The sequence below is a fragment of the Hermetia illucens genome, chromosome 1 (genome assembly GCF_905115235.1).
Source record: "Hermetia illucens chromosome 1, iHerIll2.2.curated.20191125, whole genome shotgun sequence".
In the NCBI taxonomy this organism is placed as follows: Eukaryota; Metazoa; Arthropoda; class Insecta; order Diptera; family Stratiomyidae; genus Hermetia; species Hermetia illucens.
The window spans coordinates 10,138,523-10,158,930 of record NC_051849.1 but is presented as its reverse complement, the minus strand read 5'-3'; positions in this window follow the sequence as shown (position 1 = coordinate 10,158,930).

Sequence of the window (20,408 nt, the reverse complement as noted above, 5' to 3'; positions counted from 1 at the left end):
CAAATCTGTATATGCTCGAGGCCAAAACCTCGCCGTGGTGGAAACTCCTTAGTAGCGGGAGAATCGAAATTCGATGGGCAGTATGCAAGGTGCGAATGCGGATAGTCCACACCAAGCGCTACAGATGTCTGGACTATGGACACACGCCAGCACCTTGTAAGGAACCGGACAGGAGAACAGCATGCCGGAGATGCGGCCAAGTGGGTCATCAACCGAAGACCTGCAATGAAAGCGGGAGTTGCGTTCGCTGCAGGGATCGGTGCGCGTCTGGTGAAAGCGTCGCACACACTGCACGCTCGGGACGGTGTCCAATCTTCAGGGCGAAATTGGGAAGGGATAGGGTGCGAACGGCATGATCCGCATTAACATGCACCGAAGTGCAACCGCTCATCAATTGCTAGCACAGTTCGTTGCGGAAGTAAATGCTGATCTAGTGCTAATTAGCAAGCAGTACTGAAACAAGGACCCGTCTTCATGGACTTATCGGGCACCACTGCCATCTAGGTTTGGGACGACGTTCGACTTCGTGTTCTTGCCGAAGGCCGAGGGAACGGGTTAGTCTGGATCCGGTGTTTAGGGATAATGTTTATTAGCGTTTACCTAACACCGAATGAGACGATGCCGGACTTTCAGGGCTCTGCGGAGGCCTTGCATACTAAGTACCGACCAGATGAACCGCATTGTGCGGGCATTGTTCCCCAGACATCCTGCACCGGTTGATGTCAATAGCGCGGAAAGCGTCGAAAATTACCCTCTTTTCACAATGGGAGAGTTTGAAGAAGCGGTTCTCACTATGAAAAACACGAAGGCGCCAGGTCCTGATGGCATCTTGACGGAAGTTTACAAACTGGTTTTCCGTCAACGGCCAGAATTACTGCGTGAGGCGTTCAACGCTTGCTTGAAGGAGGGCATTTTTCGTTGTCGTTGGAAAGTCGCCAGACTCGCGCTGATCAGGAAAGGTAAAGGAGATCCGGAGCTCCCGTCTGCATACCGACCGTTGTGTTTGCATGACACGGCCATAAAGTGCTCGAGAAGCTCATCAGGAGTAGATTCGCTGAAGCGAACCGCGCTGCCGGGGAGTTATCCCCAAGGCAGTTCGGGTTCAGAACAGGGAAATCTACAATGGATGCTGTTATGGAAGTCGTAGATGCGGTTCATCGGGCCGAGACACACAGCCGCAGATCTCGAAGGATAGTGGTCCTTATAACGCTTGATGTCAGAAATTCCTTCAATTCCGTAAGATGGACAGATATGCTAAGCACATTAGAAAACTCATTTCACGTGCCAAGCTATCTCTTGCGAGCTACTCTCGCAAACTATCCGCGAGAAGAATATCGATGTGGCCATAATTAGTGAGCCACATCGGAATCACCGTGGTAGCATTTGGATCCAGGATCAAACGGGCGAATTGCAAACTATTGGCCACGAGAAGAATCCTCCGAAGAATTTTTGGCCTCCTATCCCTAATTCCTCATCCCTAATCGGTACGGCCATAGAAAAAGCCACCCAGGTCACCCAATGGGTGACGAACGAAATACCAAGTTTACGGGCCACATTTTTAAGTGCAAGTAGGTTTTTGTAGAGGCCCAGGATAAATCCTGGTAGTGACGATCGAGAGGAGGCATAGACAGCTGCAAAAGTAGAAGAACTGTGTCAAACAGTTGTGCGAAGATGCCGATATAAACCCTAGGGGTGGGGACTACAAGGTAGCAATGAAGAGACTGCAAACACCACCCCAAGTGGCTTGTCTGCGCCTCTTGAACGAAATTGTTACCACTCTGTTTTCTCACCATTAAAATATCGAAAGACAAACGGTGGTGGTCCAGATCAATGAGTGCGTGGTACCTCCAGTCATCGGGCAAGAGCTATGGGAAATATGTGTTTGGATCGGTGACAATAACGTTCCAGGTTTGGATGACATTCCTAATAGGGCTTTGAAGTTGACAATGAAGGTCGGGAACTACCTCTCAGAGAGAATTCTCTGGTACGGGACAGATGAAGGCCCTAAAGAATTCATTGTCATAGCGGGGGTACCATATGGCTCGATACTGGGTCCCTTTATAATAGAGTGCTTCTCGTCCCAGAGGAGGTAGCTACGACCTGGCGGAACTGTTCTATCAAAATATCAGGAGGATGTGGAAGTTTACGCGACGGAGACGGTGACCACGGCAAAGACCTGGTTCGAAAAACCCGGATTAACCCTAACGATCGAAGCGGTCTTAACAACGGACCGTAGGAAAAAACATCGTGAAGGACTGGATATATGGGCAACTCTAAACCGGTTATTAAGTTCCTTGGGGTGGTAATTGACGCAAAATTATACTTTAGGGAGCACCTGGAGTAATCAGATCAAAAGGCAGCTAGGTTCGCCACGACATTTGCAAAAATGTTGCCAAATGTTAGCGGGCCGAAACACTGTAGAAGATCGCTTTTAGCCGATGGTGTGGTGCAATCCATACTGTTCTACGCGTCATATGTGTGGGCAGAGGCGCTCGAAATCTCTCAAAGATGAAAGCAGGTGAATTCAACTTACCGGCTAATGGCTTTGAGGGGTTTGCAGCGCCTTTAGATTGAAGTCAGATAAGACAACATTGATGGTACCGTCTAGTCGACATCCTGGCAAATGAAATTAGTACACCATACCATGTGCACAAGGAACCCGGGAATGCCGCAAGGTCAGAGTCTCGTGATTTCTGGTAACGCAGATGGGACGAGTCTTAGAAGGGCCCGTGGACACTAAGGTTCATTCCCAACATTAGGGTATGGCTTAGGAGGAAACCCAGAGAAACTAATTACCATGTTACCTAATTCCTCATGGGACACGGTAGTTGTTACAGACAGTATCTACAGCGGAAAGGGCAGACATGTGATGTTTCACTGCCCAAAGTTCGCAATGGAGAGAATGAGCCTGAACCTAACGTTGGGAAGGGACATGAGCCCGGAGAGTATAGTTGAGGAGATACTGAGGTCAAAGGAAAACTGACTTACGGTTGGTTCTGCAATAGAGAGAATCAGCTGTGAAAGAAGGAAGTAGAAGGAAAGCTCACAGGTCGAGGATCGTGAATACCTCAAGGCAAACCCACCCCGCGAAGTAGTACGTAAATGATGGCCCCGGGGTATAAGGCTAGAGAGGCGGGTTAATGCGAATCCCACACATGCTGCCACACAAACGACGGGAATGGAGCGGACTTGTTTTCCTAAGATTCCATATCAAACCAGTTGGTGTGAAGTTGTCATCAGGTACTGCTGGAACTTGGCCGACTGAACAAAACATTCCTGATGTGGGTTCCAAGGCAGTCAAACCTCGCTGGTAATGAGGAAGCTGCCAGACTGATTCTAGATCTAAAATGCTGGGGCCAGATAGCGACATTGGAACGCCGGCAGAGGAAAATGTTTGTGGAAAAACCCGGGACCGGTATTTTTGTTGTTCCTTAAGAAGTGTGGGACACAAAAACCCTAGTAGAGCTTCCAATGGGACATTGCTTCCGAAACTTTCACATGGAAAAAATTAGAGTAGTGGTCTTGGCTATATGTAGCCAATGTGAAGAGGAGGAAGAGACGACCCTGCACTTTTTAGGCAACTGCCCGGCCTCCTCAGACCTCAGACGAAGATACCTTGGTAAGGCTAACGAAGAGTCTGCACATTCTTTGCTTCTGGAGAATGTTCTCAGATTCGAGAAAGCCTGTGAACGCTTTAGGCAAGAGGCTGTTGAATAGGCAATTTTTTGGGATATAATAGGATACAATGGGCGAACCAAAGGCCTGGGTGCTTCCCACTAAACTGAACTAAACTCAATGACTTGCACCCCTACGGTTATCATAGGAAAATCTGCTTGTGTTATTTGTGGTATATAGTGAAGTCCTCGGTGTTTAACGTAGGTACCTGCCTTGAGACTCCTACGGCCCTCTTCAGGCACGGATTCATTTTGTGACCCCAATCAGAGCCCCGCTGAGACAAGCGCAACGGTACCAATCTAGACCAAGTGCATGGCTTAGCATTCATACTGGTGAATGCAAGAATTACCTAAATCTCTACCGAACTATGGAATAGGGCACCCGTGTTGATACGCAACACCACGTCGAGGCCCGAAGGTCTCTTCTCGCTCGAGCACAACCACAGCCCCCATGAAACTCCCACAAGGGGGCCAACCGTAACCAACCGAACTGTACTCAGATACGTCAGGAATTCTCCTGAAGTATAAGAGTCCAGGGGCTACCTCGGTTCCCATGGTACCAGTATACCCCTGGTAAGGTTTCGTGACCGAAGCCACTTGAGATGAGTCCCCGTGCAGACTCGGGTCTGATCGCCCTTGCTAGGCCTTGGAGTATTCGCCTAATGCATCACGGCCGGCAAACCAAAGTGAGTACAGCGTCTCCCGGTGCCACCACTATGGAGGTTCTCCTCGGCCACTTGGTTTTGGTTTGACCGATAGGGTTGTCGCCCCATCTTCCTCGCCGCCACCTCTGAGCACCTGTCTAGAGGGCAAGGGGAAATCCTACCTACACGAAAGCTACACGAAATATGTGATAGGATCGGTGACAATAAGGGTCCAGGTTTGGATGACAATTCTAATAGGGCTTTGAAGCTGACAATGAAGGCTAGGCTCAATCCTTTCACGAACACCTTCGAGGCGTCTGTAAAGAAGAAATATTCCCTGCCCAATGAAAAAAGTAAAAGTTAGTGTTGTTTCCTGAACCCAATAAGCCACTTGAAGATCCAGCAGCGTATCGACCGATCTACCTGTTAGATACAATCGAGAAGATGATGGAGTAAGTCATATATAACAGTTGGTAAAGACCAGAAGATTTGAAGCCGTTGATCTATGTTTCACGAAACTATGCTGCTCTTTGACAATGAGGTGACCGAAGTACGCGGTCAACCAGTCGTTGACGTATCTTTCCAGGATTTTGGAGCAAGAGGAGAGAAGAGAAATGGGGCGATAGTTCACAGCAAGAGAAAGGTCTCTGCTCTTGAGGATAGGGATGATAAGGGCCTCTTTCCAAAGACGGGGAAAATAGCATTCATTGAGACTTTTGTTGTAGATTATACTCAGGGGGTGGGAAATGTGTTTTCTACAGTTAAGAAAGAAGAGGTTAGGAAGCGCCTCGGGGGCAGGTCCGACATTGGGGTCAAGATTACCAATGGGAAATTCAACCAAGAAAGGCGTAAGGAGAGGAACGGCCAGTGATTCGGAGCAGTCTGCAGTTATGAGAAGTGTAAAGGGTGGAGGGCTCGAGGGAGAAAACACTGAAGAGAAGTAGGTGCAGAGTAGGTCGCAAAATTGTTGAGGGGAGTTGGCGGGGGAGTCAGCGAAACTAATAGAAGAAGGGAGAGATTGAGTGGGATTACGTAAATTGCGAGCGTGAGACCAAGAGGGTTTCAAGTTACCGCGCGCAAGGGCGGCTTCGACGCTCAATAATCACCTTTTACGCGCTTTTCTGACCAATGACTTCACAGTAGAGCGTATAGTTTTAAAGTGAGCAAGGTCGGCGTCATTCTTTGAAGCTCGTTTCAGGGGAATGTTATTATAATAAGAATTACCGTGTGAACCAAGTTGTTTTCGAACGTAGGCAGGGAGGGGAAGAAAGGACATAACAGGAGAGGAGATCGAACAGGATATTGTAAAAGGTGTTTAGAGCTTGGTCGCACAATGAGTTGCTTAATATATGTACCCAGTTGGAAGACACTAAAGCTAAGTTCAGATCGTCAAAATTGGCTTTGCGGAAGTTGAATGTAGTGGATTTCCGCTTGGTTTTGGGTTTTGAACGAGGGAGCTTTCCTTCAAATTCAAGTGCGGGGTGGTGAGCGTCAGTTTTGACATACGGGGATGTACAAGGAAATAAAGAGAGTTGGCGCTCGGGGAGGTTGAAAAGGAAGAGATCGAGAGTGCCGCCCAAGGAGTTCTTGGTGGTATTGAAATTCAGGGCAGAGCAAGTGTTCATAAAGGAAGAAAGTGGAAGGGAAGAATGGGAGAGCATGGGGAGGTTAAAATCTCCGCAAAGGAAGAAAGGGAGGGAAGGGAATCTGACAGCAAGGAGTTCAGACAAACTGTCAAACAATTCTTCATACAGGTGAGAAGGGCAAGCACAGGGGCATATACACAAGATACAATGAACGGGATGAAGTTGAGCGGGGAGACATGAAGAGCAACACAACCAAGAGGAAGGCCAGAGGAGAAGAAGACGAGTTCGACGGGGAGTGTATCTTTCATTGCAATTAGGACCTCATCGCCGGTGGACTTACAAGATTCATTCCGGCCCATGTCAGAGCGGAAAGCAGAGTACCCTTCGGGGAGCTCGGAGTTTAATATGCATCGTTCAGCCAGGTTTCGGAGATACAGATGGCATGGTCTTGCTGAGATTGGTTCTTAAACCCCTAACGTTTTGATAAAACAGACGGACAGTAAACATGGATCCAGTTATAATGCTCGGCGAGGCAGGCGGGTTGCTCTGAAATTTACTCGCGAATTGAGGCGCTTGCATGGCTTGATGAATACACCTTCAGGCCAGAAAGAAGGGTTGCCGGGGACGTCAACTTCGTGTAGATAAGTCACCTTGAAAGATGCGATCACCCGATCGGTGTTGTTGTCTTTTTGTCAGTTTAATGCAGGACAGAGGAGAAACTAAACCAACTTTGCTCTTTATATACTCCAGAACATTGTCCGGAGAAGTTGCCAACGCTAGCCAGGAGATAAATAGCTGTTTAGGTGGGAACTCCACCTTTAGCTTGGGGCCACTGGTATGGGTGGATGAATTGCCAGGATATGTGACAGCGGTGGGAAGTGGAGCTTCGTTGGCCACAGGAACGATGTGAAAAAGTGGGGTGACTGTTGTATTCCGATTTGTGACTTGCTGAGGAGGCTGCGGATATTGTCCCGTTGTAGGCACAATGGAACGAGACAGGATCGGAGATTCGGTGTATGGTAACTCGTCGCATAGGGACCGCTGGATCAGGGGTGTAGAGCCAGTGGAAGCAACCCTGATGTAGGAAGGCAATGAGATGATGTTGAAGCTACGCTGTTAGACACAGTAGAAAGCGCCTTTTCGGAAGTCAAGGTCTCGTCGAGTGAATTCCTAAGCCGCCGGGAACACGTAGATAGCGACGACTTAGTAGATCGTTGCATTTTTAGCACTGCACCAATGTTGCGATTCAGGTTTTCGGTGGAATTCAATGATTGTGCTGAATCGGTGGGCTTGGTATGGCAATCCTTGGCAGAAGGAAAAGTAGACACAGCTGAAGATACAGTAAAAGCCAGCGGTAGAGGGAATCCATTCGAGTTTGGTACCAAAGCAGAAGCCTCAACGGCGCGTTGAATGGCTGCCACGCTGTATTGCATCTGACAGCGTGGAGCCATGGCTAGTGTTGTAGCGATAAGAAGAATTAACTACCACGTTACCCAGCTTCTCACGGGACACGATCGTTGTTACAGGCAGCACCGAAGAAGGTAGAGCATGTGATGTGTCACTGCCCAAGGTTCGCGATGGAGAGAACAATCCTGACCCAAGCGGTGAGAAGAACGTGGACCCGAAGAGTATATTTGCGGAGATGCTGAGGTCAAAGGAAAACTGGCTTACGGCTGCTTCCGCAATTGTAAAAATACAGAATGAGCTGGTGAAGGAAGGAAAGAAGAGGCAAGCTCAAAGAACGAGGATCGTAAGTGCCTAATGGCCAAGACACCCCGTGTAGTAATATCTAAATGGTGGTCCCGTGGGGCTGGGATTCGAGAGACCGAAGGTAATTTTTAGTGGGTGCAAATCCCACATGCACCGCCGCACAAACGACGGAGCTGGAGCGGACGTGTCTTTCTAAGGGTTTTCATCTTCGTGTAAAAAAACATATCAGGCTACTTGGTATGGAGTTGCCATCAGGTGCTGCTGGAACTTGGCCGATTGAACAAAACATTCCTCATGTGGGTGCCAGGGCACTCAAACATCGCTGGTAATAAGGAAGCTGACAGACTGGCTCGCCAGGGTTCAGATCCACAATGGTGGGGTCAGATGGAGAAATTGGAACCCCGGCAGACGAAAATGTTTGTGAAGAAACCCGGGACCGATATTTTTGTTGTCCCATAAGAAGTGTGGGACATGAAAATCCTCGTAGGGCTTTTAATGGGACACTGTTTCTGAAACTTTCACATGGACAAAATTGGAGTAGGGGTCTTGGCTATATGTAGCCAATATGAAGAGGAGGAAGAGACGGCCCTGCACTTCTTATGCAACTGCCTGGCCTGCACTTCTTATGCAACTGCTCCCCCTCGGACACCACCTTGTCGTGGTGGGGAGCCTGTAGTAGTTTACTACTGCACTAAGGGTGTCCAAAAATATGAATATGGAAACGATGGACTTAAACTCTCCAAGTGGTAAGAAGTCACAGACTTCGAATCCACCCGCGACCATGAGCAATCATGTCGCGGCCGAGGCGCGGATTTTGGAGGCCTCACCACATTCATACTCGCCTATAGATCAATCTGTAGAAGGCATGCTTTCCGACTCAGTGGAAAGTTTGCACTTGGTGCCTACGGCGAAGTTAGCCAGAAAGGAAAGTACGGAAACTTTCAAATTGGGAGAAACTGGAAATCCGACTACGACTGAATTCTGCCTGGAGAAGGTTCTCTTCTCCTTCATCCTTACCAGGAAGAGCGGAAGAACGAGAAGCTGGTGACGTGGACGCTACTGGTTTAACGCCGGTATGTGGAAATGGATCCAAGCGGTCCGGACACCGTGAACCTGGAAAGGCCCGAAGCCGACGGCAGAAGAGAGCACTGCGAAGGAAGATGAAGCACCTTGGGAATGAGGACATGGACGTGGCTGTACCACTAGGCGCGGTAACGCCCAGAGAAATCGGACACAAGGAAGCGGAATCTCCGGCGGAAGGTGGGGATAAACTGGAAACCCCGATAAGATCAACACTGGACGCACCAGACTCTTCTGTTAGCGACAATAGACTAAGTTTATGTCGAAAAACATAAAGATTGGTCAAATCAACCTGCAGCATGCCAAAGCTCCCTCCTACCTGTTGGCAGCGAGAATGACAAAGCTGCAGGATTTCCCCTATATCTTTCTGATGCAAGAACCGTGGGTTCGATTTAACAGAATCTGTGGCATTGGATCAGTAAAGGGGGCTAGGATCTTCTACGACGAAAGATCCATAAGACCGAGAGTTTGCGTCCTGATGTCAAGACGGTTAGAGGCAACTATGCTGAGACAATATTGTTCCCAGGACTTAGTTACGGTCATCATACAATACCAAATAAATGGCCAGAGGAAAAACATCATAGTTGCCTCCGCTTATTTATCCTATGATTCTTTGTATCCTCCACCGACGCAAGAACTTAGGGATCTGGTGGCGTATGCAGAATCAAGTGGTCTCGAGCTCTTAATAGGTTGCGATGCGAATGACTGCAAACGTAGGGTGCGCCCTTACGTTCGTGGTACCGAGAAGAAGCGAAGTAATTGACCTAACAATCTGTACCCCAAAATTGTTAGAGTTGATTACACACTGGCGAGTGCTAGACGAGGTCTCACTGTCAGATCACCGATATCTAGAATTCAATCTGACTATTGCGGGCGAACAGTCTGCAGTACAAAGACGGAACCCTAGGAAAACGGATTGGGTAAAGTTCAATGAACTTCTTGGCAATAAAGTACAGTTCCCTAGGCGACTAAGGTCTCCTTTGGTGCTGGAAGATGAATTGAAAACTCTAAACGGCACACTTTTAGAGTGCTATGAAGAGGCTTGTCCTATTTCTCGAGGCCAAAGCGGTAAAACGGTTCCTTGGTGGAACCGAGAATTGCAAAAACTCAGGAAATCAACCAGGCGACTTCAAAATCGTGCTTGCAAAAGTAACAAGGACGAAGACTGGTTAAATTTCAGAAACTCACAACGTGAATATAAGAGGCTCGTGAGGTGCTCGAAACGAGACTCCTTTAGAGCGTACTGTGAGGAACTGGAAGGCGAAAGGGAGACTTCAAGGCTGTGCAGAGTCCTCAAAAGGGATGAGTCGGCCAAGTTGGATTCTCTTAGAAAACCCGACGGTACTTTCACGAGCTCCAGACTGGACTCAGTACAGACCCTCCTGGAAGTACACCACCCGGGAGAACGGGTGAGAGAAGTGGTAGGGGGAGAGTTGACGGTTCTTACAACCCCTTCAACACGCAAGCGTTGCAAGGGGAACTGGAACACTGCGAAAGCGGTTGTTACCCATGAAAAGGTGAGAGCTGCCACACTGTCCTTTGGACATTTCAAAGCACCTGGCATGGATGGCATCTATCCGGCATTGCTAAAGGAGGGTATGGAGCATTTAGAGCGACCTCTAAGAAATATTTTTCGAGGATGTCTTGCTCTGGGCTACGTGCCTTCTTCTTGGCAACAGGTTAAGGTAGTTTTCATACGGAAACCTGGGAAAGATGACTATTCTAATCCAAAGAACTTCAGACAAATCAGCTTGACTTCATTCTTGCTGAAAGCTTTGGAGAGACTCGTGGAGCGTCACATTCGTGGAAACGCACTTAGGTCACACCCACTTAGTGAAAACCAACGTGGAAAGTCCTGTGAGTCTGCTCTTCATTCTTTGGTCACAAAGATAGAGGATGCAACTTTGAATGGTGAGTACGCGATGGGGGTGTTCGTGGGCATTGAAGGGGCTTTTGACTGTGCGCCTTTTCAAAAACTTTGTGATGCCGCCAGAGCGCATGGTGTTGATGATGCTTTAATTAAGTGGATCCATGCTATGCTAACGCAAAGATTGTTGTGCGCTGAGGTAGGGGTCGATCGCTACTTGACTACAGAAGCGACGAAGGGCTGCCCCCTAGGAGGTGTGCTTTCGCCGCTTCTGTGGAGTATGCTGATCGACTCACTGCTATGCGAACTGCAAAATTTGCCAATACACGCTCAAGCTTATGCTGATGACGTGGCTGCACTTGCTGTTGATCGGGATCTTGGAACGGTGTGTAGGAATATACACCGTGCCGTTGATTTGATAGACAGCTGGTGCCTTAGACATGGTTTGTCAGTTAATCCAAATAAAACCACAATGGTTTTATTCACAAAAAGGAGAAAACTGGATGGACTTTGTCTCCCTGAGATGAGGGGTACTACCCTTCAACTCTCCGAAGAAGTGAAATATCTGGTGGTCACTCTAGATAAAAAACTTCTTTGGAACAAACATGTAGAGGTAAAGATGAAACGAGCTCTCACAGCTTATGGGCTGTGCAGACGGACCCTTGCCTCGATATGGGGACTCAGGCCTCATGTGATAATGTGGATATACGTTGCCATCATTAGGCCGATGTTCGTATATGCATCCATAGTGTGGTGGGTTAAGGTGAGACAAAAAGGTTTTCACCGTAAACTAGACGCACTGCAAAGAACTGTTTGTCTGGGTATAACTGGTGCCATGAGCACGACATCCGGCGCAGCTGTGAATGCACTACTCTATTTGCAGCCCCTGGATATATTTATTCAAAGCACTGCAATGAGAGCAGCTCATAGGCTAATTCGATTAGATCTATGAGAAAACAAATTGGAACGCCGGCAGAGGAAAATGTTTGTGGAGAAACCCGGGACCGGTATTTTTGTTGTCCCTTAAGAAGTGTGGGACACGAAAACCCTAGTAGAGCTTCCAATGGGACATTGCTTCCGAAACTTTCACATGGAAAAAATTAGAGTAGTGGTCTTGGCTATATGTAGCCAATGTGAAGAGGAGGAAGAGACGACCCTGCACTTTTTAGGCAACTGCCCGGCCTCCTCAGATCTCAGACGAAAATACCTTGGTAAGGCTAACGAAGAGTCTGCACATTCTTTGCTTCTGGAGAATGTTCTCAGATTCAAGAAAGCCTGTGAACGCCTTAGGCAAGAGGCCGTTGAATAGGCAATTTTCTGGGATATAATAGGATACAATGGGCGTAACAAAGGCCTGGGTGCTTCCCACTAAACTGAACTAAACTCAATGACTTGCACTCCTACGGTTATCATAGGAAAATCTGCTTCTATTATTTGTGGTATATAGTGAAGTCCTCGGTGTTTAACGTAGGTACCTGTCTTGAGACTTAATCCTACGGCCCTCTTCAGGCACGGATTGATTTTGTGACTACAATCAGAGCCCCGCTGAGACAAGCGCAACGGTAGCAGTCTATACCAAGTGCATGGCTTAGCATTCATACTGGTGGATGCAAGAATTACCTAAATCTCTACCAAACTATGGAGTACGGCACCCGTGTTGATACGCAACACCACGTCGGGGCCCGAAGGTCTCTTCTCGCTCGAGCACAACCACAACCCCCATGAAACTCCCACAAGGGGGCCAACCGCAACCAACCGAGCTGTACTCAGATACGACAGGAATTCTCCTGAAGTATAAGAGTCCAGGGGCTACCTCGGTTCCCATGGTACCAGTATACCCCTGGTAAGGTTTCGTGACCGAAGCCACTTCAGATGAGTCCCCGTGCAGACTCGGGTCTGATCGCCCTTGCTAGGTCTTGGAGCATTCGCCTACTGCATCACGGCCGGCAAGCCAATGGGATACAGCGGTTTCCGGTGCCACCACGTAGCAGTTCTCCTCGGCCACTTGGTTTTGGTTCAGACGACAGGGTTGCCGCTCCGTCTTCCTCCCCGCCACCTCAGAGCACCTCGTGGTATATAGTATGAGATTAACATCATTAGATTATGAAATAATATTATCAAATTTATGTACAGGAAATGGATATTTCCAATTAAACTGAAACGACAGCCAAATTTTCCTAGGTGCATATCAACGTGGAAATTTACTCGCAAGCTTGAGTATTCAAAAACAATGATTAGATGTGGTTCGAGCGAAACATGTTTCCATTACCAGAAGAAGACATAACCAAGTGTAATTCTCCACATTTCCGAAAACAGGTATTTTTTGCTTATTACCTGTACTTGTTGAAATTGCCACGGGCGTCGAAATCACAATAGCAAAACAGAAGCATTACGGACTCGAGCACTTCAAGGCGACATTTCTATGGTCATATTTGCTCTAATCCCGTGCTTTATGCGATCCACTTATAAGTGTAATGCTAAATTATGAGTTAATTATAATTGCGTAGAGAATTAACATTTCCGTGTAACTGTTGAAAAGATAATTCAAGGGGTTTATAGATAGATGGAAGGCGCTTTGTTATTGCATTCGAGACAGGTTCATTGTGGAGGATTCAAGACTGCGTGGCGGGTTGGGTCTTTGAAGCATTAATTTTCATATCAATCCACAGCGAATAACTCCCTCAAGGTTGGGCTTAAGTCATGGCAACTTCTCATTCCTGCAAGTAAGGCTGGTTCAAATATGCCGGCAGTGAATGTTTGGTCAAAGGAGTGACGCTGCTCGACGAGGAGCGACAATCTAAGGCTTAGAGACTGATCTTTGCTAATATATATGGGGCTATTGCTGCGAATAGCATTCGCATATCATATTATACTTCTGCTGGAACATAGGAAGGTTGGAGCTTAAAGTATGATCAAGTATCTGCAGCACTCAGAACGACATTCTCACAAAAACCTGAACCAAGTAGAAGCCCTCATTATTTTTCACCTGTGACCCCTCGAACTATGATATTTATCAGAGGAAATTCTCACAAAAACCGAAATTCCTCTGAACACCTGATTCAGGTACATACCATGCTCACAAGGAAGTAACTCTTGCTGAACATTGATTACTTTAGATACATTTTTTGTAGGAGTCTCATGCGGCGATCGTAATGGTCGTCTTAAGCGCTCTATTATATCAACAAGTTTTTTTTTTCGTTTAGTTTTTCCAAGCAGCACTTGTTGACCAGTGGCTACTCCACATTATAAAATGTTAATAAGTTCGCAGCCACCGACACTGCTGGATGCATATTCCAATAATGAAATATTGACCGTAATTTTGAAATTAATCGGAGACCTTGCATTTCCTTGGCCTCTTGTTAGATCGCCCGATCACACACTAGAGAATATTCATTTGAATTTTTCGAATAAGTCGCTTTTTATAGACTTAATTGTAAGATAAATTTCGAAATGATTGGTCACCTAATCGATTGATATGTAATTCTGATAATTGTTCAGGCACCGAGAATGAGAGTGATAAATTTGAATAAGATACTTACGTCGAAAGCATGGATAGTTGTAACTGTAGTTCGGCCTATGCATGGTTAATGCTCCTTTTAAACAGAATCATTGTGACTCAGCGAAATGGTTTCTTGGTTTTTAAATATCTATGGCTGTAAAGACAGGTACAAGTGGTGTAAAATTAGATCAAGCGCAACTGGTATGTAAATGAGTAGTATCAGAACAGATATGGGTCTCTTAGCAAGTGGATTTATTACCTCAGAACTAGGGACGATTTCCTACCTACATTGTCGAGGTAAGAGAGCTCAGTAAGAAGGATCCTCTTGGAGACAAGAGGGGACAGCTGAAGCCAACCGGCAATCAAAAGCCCAAGCCAAGGCGTGACTATCGTGAAGAGGGCTGAATGCTCACAGGGCTTAAGATGTGGCCGTAAACGGTGGTCTCTGGATACCAGGTGACCCCCAATTTGAACTAGTCTTGTCTCGGCAAAAAGTGGTTCCGTCGAGATGAACTTTATTATTATTCTGTTAAGGGAAAGTCGCACCGCGTCCTTGAAGAGCTATTGTGCTCCTTTTACTGGTTATAGTGTACCTGTTGATCATAGTATCTCAAGCAGGCCTGTAAGCGTTAGGAACTTTAGTATGTTCCCCACTTCCAGAAGTTTCAGCTTTGCATCTGGTATTAAGTGTTCTGCCAGATATATCGACCTACTTTGCACAAGTGCCGGACACTGCCCCAGGACGTGCATAGAGGTTTCGTCCTCCTCCTCACAGAACCTGCAGGCAGTGTCCGTAGATATCCCTAGCTTCCCTAGGTGATAGTTCAGCCGACAATGACCAGTGAGAATTCCCACTATGATTCGGAGGTTCTTTTTGGTGAGGTTTAAGCAATCCTTTGTACGTATGGGTTCGTATCCCCCAATAAGCACCCTGGACTGCTCCATACCTGGTAGTTCCCTCAACCGTTTCTCTTCGTTTCTTAGATTCATAGCCATGAAACCGTTTCCGATTCCACAGAAGGGTTCTGGCTCGTGTAAAGGCATCCCTGCTCCCTTCTTGGCTAGTTCATCCACTGCCTCATTGCCTTCCAACCCAGCATGGCCTGGAACCCAAAGTATCCAGACCTTGTTGGACGAGCCGAGTGTATTCAGTCTCTCAAGGCATTCCCATACCAGTTTAGAGTTCACCTGGTTGGACCTAAGTGCCTTGATCGCTGCTTGGCTATCGGTGAGAATAGCTATGTTCTGCCCCCTGTAGTTCCTTTGCAGATTAAAGGAGGCACATTTGTCTACGGCGTAAATTTCCGCCTGGAATATGCTAGTGTACCTGCCCATTGGCTTAAAGTACATTTCCCTTGGACCAATGACACCGGCACCCGCTCCCTCTGCTGTGAGGGATCCGTCAGTGTACCAAGTAATCAGTTGCTCGTTTAAGCCGTATGTCGCAGCCACGCTCTCCCAGTTTGCCTTGTTACTCCAACGTGTTTCAAACTTCTTATCGAAGTGAAACCTCGTTGTCATGTTGTCCCTCGGTATCAGTAATTCGGGATACCGCCTAGAAAGAATATCAATCTTCCTTCGATTTAGGCAGCCTCCCGCCTCACTCATACTACCGGCCATCCTGAATATTGATCTCCTTGCCTGCATCTGTATGTGCAGATGGAGAGGGGTCAATCCCAGAAGGACCTCCAGGGATGCCGTTGGGCATGTCCTCATTGCCCCACTGATACACACGCAAGCCAGCCTTTGGAGCTTATGTAATTCCCTGGCTGGTGTGCTGAGTTCGGTTCTTTCTGCCCAGATTACCGCTCCATAGGTAATCATTGGCCTTACTATTGCAGTATATATCCAAAGTAGTATCTTCGGGCTGCAACCCCATTTTTTTCCTGCTATCGATCTGCAAGTCATCAGAGCCCTCGTGGCTTTTCGACAACTGTTTCCAACATGTGTCTTCCAGAGTAATTTTTGGTCTAGCGTGATTCCCAAATATTTGACCTCTGTTTCTCATTTCACCTCCATATCATGTAATGTTATGGCTTTCAGATGATCCAGCTTATGCCTCCTAGTGAATGGTACTATGGTGGTTTTGGTTGGGTTGATCTGCAGTCCCACCTTCCTGCACCAGGCACTAGTAACCCTCAATCCAGTTTGGATTCTATCACATAGGGTATCTTCATATTTGCCCCTACAGATTAGAACAATGTCGTCCGCGTACCCCTGGACGTGTATTCCAGTATTTGTTAACACGTCCAGGAGTTCATCCACTACCATACTCCACATCAGCGGCGATAGTACTCCACCCTGTGGACAGCCTTGAGTGGTGTCCATGATAATAGAATTTGTACCTGTTTGTACCTCTATTTGCAGCATTTTGCCCATGCAGAGTGCCAGGGTGTTTCCCACTCCTTTGCGGCTCAGGGCATCCTGTATCTCTGTGTGCGATGTGTTGTCGAATGCTCCTTCGATATCCAAAAACGCGCACAGTGCAATTTCTTTTGTTTCTATGGCGTCCCGTAGTACCTCTGTCAGCTGATACAGAGCAGTTTCAGTTGACCGTCCTGCCCGGTAAGCATGTTGACCGTGATGTAGGGGATCACGCTTTAGAACGTTAGTTCTAATATAGTTGTCTATGACGTTCTCCACCGTTTTGAGTACGAACCATGTTAGGCAGATTGGTCTGAAAGATTTAGGGTGAAAAGGATCCTTTTTACCCGCTTTCGGAATAAAGACCACTTTTGCCCGTCTCCATGCCCTTGGTATGTAAACCAGTGCTATGCTCCCCCTTACCACCCTCAGAAGAGACTCTAAGATAATTCCTAGGCCTCTCTGGATAAGTGCTGGGAAAATGCCATCTACTCCGGGAAATTTCATTGGTTGAAAAGTTCCCACTGCCCATCTTAGCCTAGCTTCTGAGCATACCTCTAGCAAATAGTTTCCAGCTCTCTTTCCTTCCCCTTTTATTCGTTGTTGGGGTGTCAGGCAGATTGTTGTCACCTGCCGCCGAGGGGTAGGACCCCGGGAAATGAGTTCTGAGAAGCAGGTGCACCCTGCCCTCCTCATTCTTGGTAAATGTCTCATCTTCCTTATTCAAGCAGACAGAGGATATTCCCTCGTCTTTGGCTACAGCCTTGTACAGCCTGGTTGCTTCTGTGATCTGTTCAATCCCTTCACAGAATTCCCTAAAGCTGTTCCGTTTCGCTTCCCTGATGGCGTTGCTATACGCAGTCAGTGCATTTTTATACCTCCGCCAGTCCCCGGTTTGTTTTGCCCGGTTAAAGAGTTTTCGTACCTCCGTTTTCATTCTGGCTAGGTTCCTGTTCCACCATGGTAAATTCCTTGATGACTGTCTTGGCCTCATATGCGTCAATGACGGTTGTGTTGAGGTCTTCCACCACCGTTTCTAATTCCAATTCGCTCCTGATGTCACCGCCCCCTTGAAGGTGGGCAATGTTGTTGCTCAGGTGCGTTGTGTAGGATTCCCAATCCGTTCTCTTGGGATTCCTTATTATTCTTTTTATTTCAGAGTTACCCTCAATATCGAATCTGATTATCCTGTGATCAGACATTGAGGGTTCATCCGACACCCTCCAATTCCTGACCATCTCGTTCATTAAGGTATTTCCTAGAGTTATATCTAGTACCTCTTGTCTGGTGCTGGTCACAAATGTTGGAGTGTTCCCTACGTTGTATATTTCTAACTTATTACTAAGAATAAATTCGAGAAGGTACTCACCTCTACGATTAGTGTCGCTGCTTCCCCACACTTCGTGGTGGGCGTTGGCATCGCAGCCGAGAAGAAGTGGTAACGCCCTCTCCTCGCAATACTCCGTCAGTTTTGCGACTTGTTCCGGTGGAGCCCGGCTCTCGTCTCCTGGGAAGTATCTCGATGCTACAACTGCCTCTCGAGTGCTCCTCCCGGCTTCCAATGAGACTTGGATAGCCACAAGGTCCCCGGTTAAGAACTCTGCATGTCTCCTCCTTGCAGACCGCGAATCTGCCCCCGGTACACCCAGGGCTCCTGAGCCAGCACTATTCCAATGTTCTCCTTGGAATTTGCCCTTGCAATCACTGCAGATGCAACTCTCGCATGGTGGAGGTTTATCTGGGCTATCCTAGTGCTGGCCATTGGCTCCGATATTATTTGGAGTTCTTCTCCACTGTCGGAGTGTCACCCTCCTCCTCCGACATGGCGCTTTCCTGCGCGTCGCTGTCCACCCCGAGCCCTAGCAGTCCTAGGTCTAGGTCGTCCAGCTTCTGCTCTTCACTGGGCAGCAGGTCTATTTCCCTGGTTGATTCAGTTCTTTCCGCCTCTATGGCTTCCGCGACTTCTTCAGGGACCTCGGTAAGTTTTCCACCCGATGTCTCCTCCGAGATCTCTTTCCTTGGCTTTTCCTTGTCCACATGCACGGGTATGTTGCCAAATCGGTAGTTGATATGACAATTCCGACGTTTAATTGCCTCCAGGGATCGGTCATCTACTCCGATCGTGAGGAGTTTACCCTTTCCCTCCACCTTGCTTCTGAACACTCTCCATAGTCGAGTATGGAGATCTTCATTCTGAGCAATTAGGAGTCTCATAAGGTCTTCTGTTTCTATTGCCGCGGCCTTTGGCAGAAAAACTGTCACCATGTGGGCTCCTGGTATATCATCCCCACCACATGTTGACAGTTCTACCCTTTCCCAGCCTGGCAATCTAGGAATTATGGTTCTAACCCATTCTGCGGTGCCTTCCGTCGCGCATTCCACCAGTATAAGGCCTGGTCGAAAGCGTATCCCGGTGAACACCAGTTTCGACGTCCAGCCCTTGATCATCTGCTTGACGACAAGTTCCTCAATGATTTCCTGTTCCTCCCGAGTGAGTATTTGCTCGGGAAACCTTTTTGGCAGTATGGCCAGTCGAATGCCCTTGACCGCACTAGCATAGCTAATGCCGGGCTTCCTGGGTCCTGCCTTCACTCCTGAACTGCCCGGGTTTTCTCCTCCCGTAGGTTCAGGTCTGCATTTTTTGGGAGCATTCCCTTCATGCGGGCTGATCTCTGCTGCTCCCCGCTTTCTCGGCTCCGGTAGAAATGGCTTAGGTCTGTCCTGAGCCTTCTTAAGGGCCTCTTCTGGTTTCAGGCCTTCAGATAGCGCAGGTACCATTTAACCCCGGCGCCACTGAGACCTGTCTCCTTCCTGACGTCTGTTATATTAATCTCAGACGTGCTTTTGCTGGTCCCTGCTCTTTGAGCAGTGGTGTTCGTTGGCTGTAGTCCATGCAGTATACCAATGCTCACCTTGGATCCACTGCATGACGTCCCAACTTCTCCCTTCTTGGGTGTAGTCACCTGGCTCTCAGTAATTCGGAGACGTACCTCCGCCTGATTAACCAGCTTTGGTGCGGTACGGGGCCCCGCTTTTTTGGTTTTTGTTTTCTTTTCTAGTTTTGTACTCATTTGATTCTCACGAGTATGGGGGTTAAGAAGTCCGCCGTGCCATAGCCCCCCGTAGCACGTACTTACTGAGGCGACCAGGTATCAGTGAGGCTCCATTCGAATACAGTCAGTTACCCCCGACTGCAAACTATCCAATGGGCACGGTTCGCATGACACCCTGGATTGGGGGAGGTGTTTTTCGACTTCCCAGTTTAGATCCGTAGCGTTTTGTTAATAGTAGGGTCACCTCGTACTGGGTGTGGCTATCACCACTCACTAACGGTCTTGGTAAACGAGAGGCTTGGCCCCTGAAAAGGCACAGACCGTCCCAGAGGAGAAACAACTCATCCTTAGAGAGAGATAGGTTGGCCTCAGGGAGCTACGTTCCGCATCAGTCTATCCTGCAGTGCACTGCTTGACCCCCGAGATGAACTTACTTTCCCTGAAAAAACTGAGGCTATGGCAGCCAATTATGAGAAACCAATAAAACAAAAACCTATTAAAAAACTACAATTAAATCTCAATCGTGACGATCCAATCCCAAGTGAAGGGGCGATCCCAAGTTCATCGATGGAGAACCTGGGTTTAAACTCAGATTACTCAAGTGGGGACCAATCTAATTGGGACCTAGTTCTTGCCGAACGAGCCGAAGCAGGCTCCTTTTGTCAACACTCCTGACCCGGAGCTCCAATCGGCGCCACCTGCTGAGGCTAAAGTCTTGCCCATGGGTAAGCACTTGTCCACGGACAGCAAACAGCCTCCGGGCAAATCGCCTCCGGGGAAATCGCCTTCGGGGAAATCACAACCCGCGAGCTGTGCCAAGGCTGAGGGGAAAGGATTGTTCGGGACTCCTCCGGCTAAGGAGAAACCGAAGCGACAGCAGTCCTCGGACGATCCCAACTCTTCGACACAAAAGGCAGCAAAAAGAGCTCGG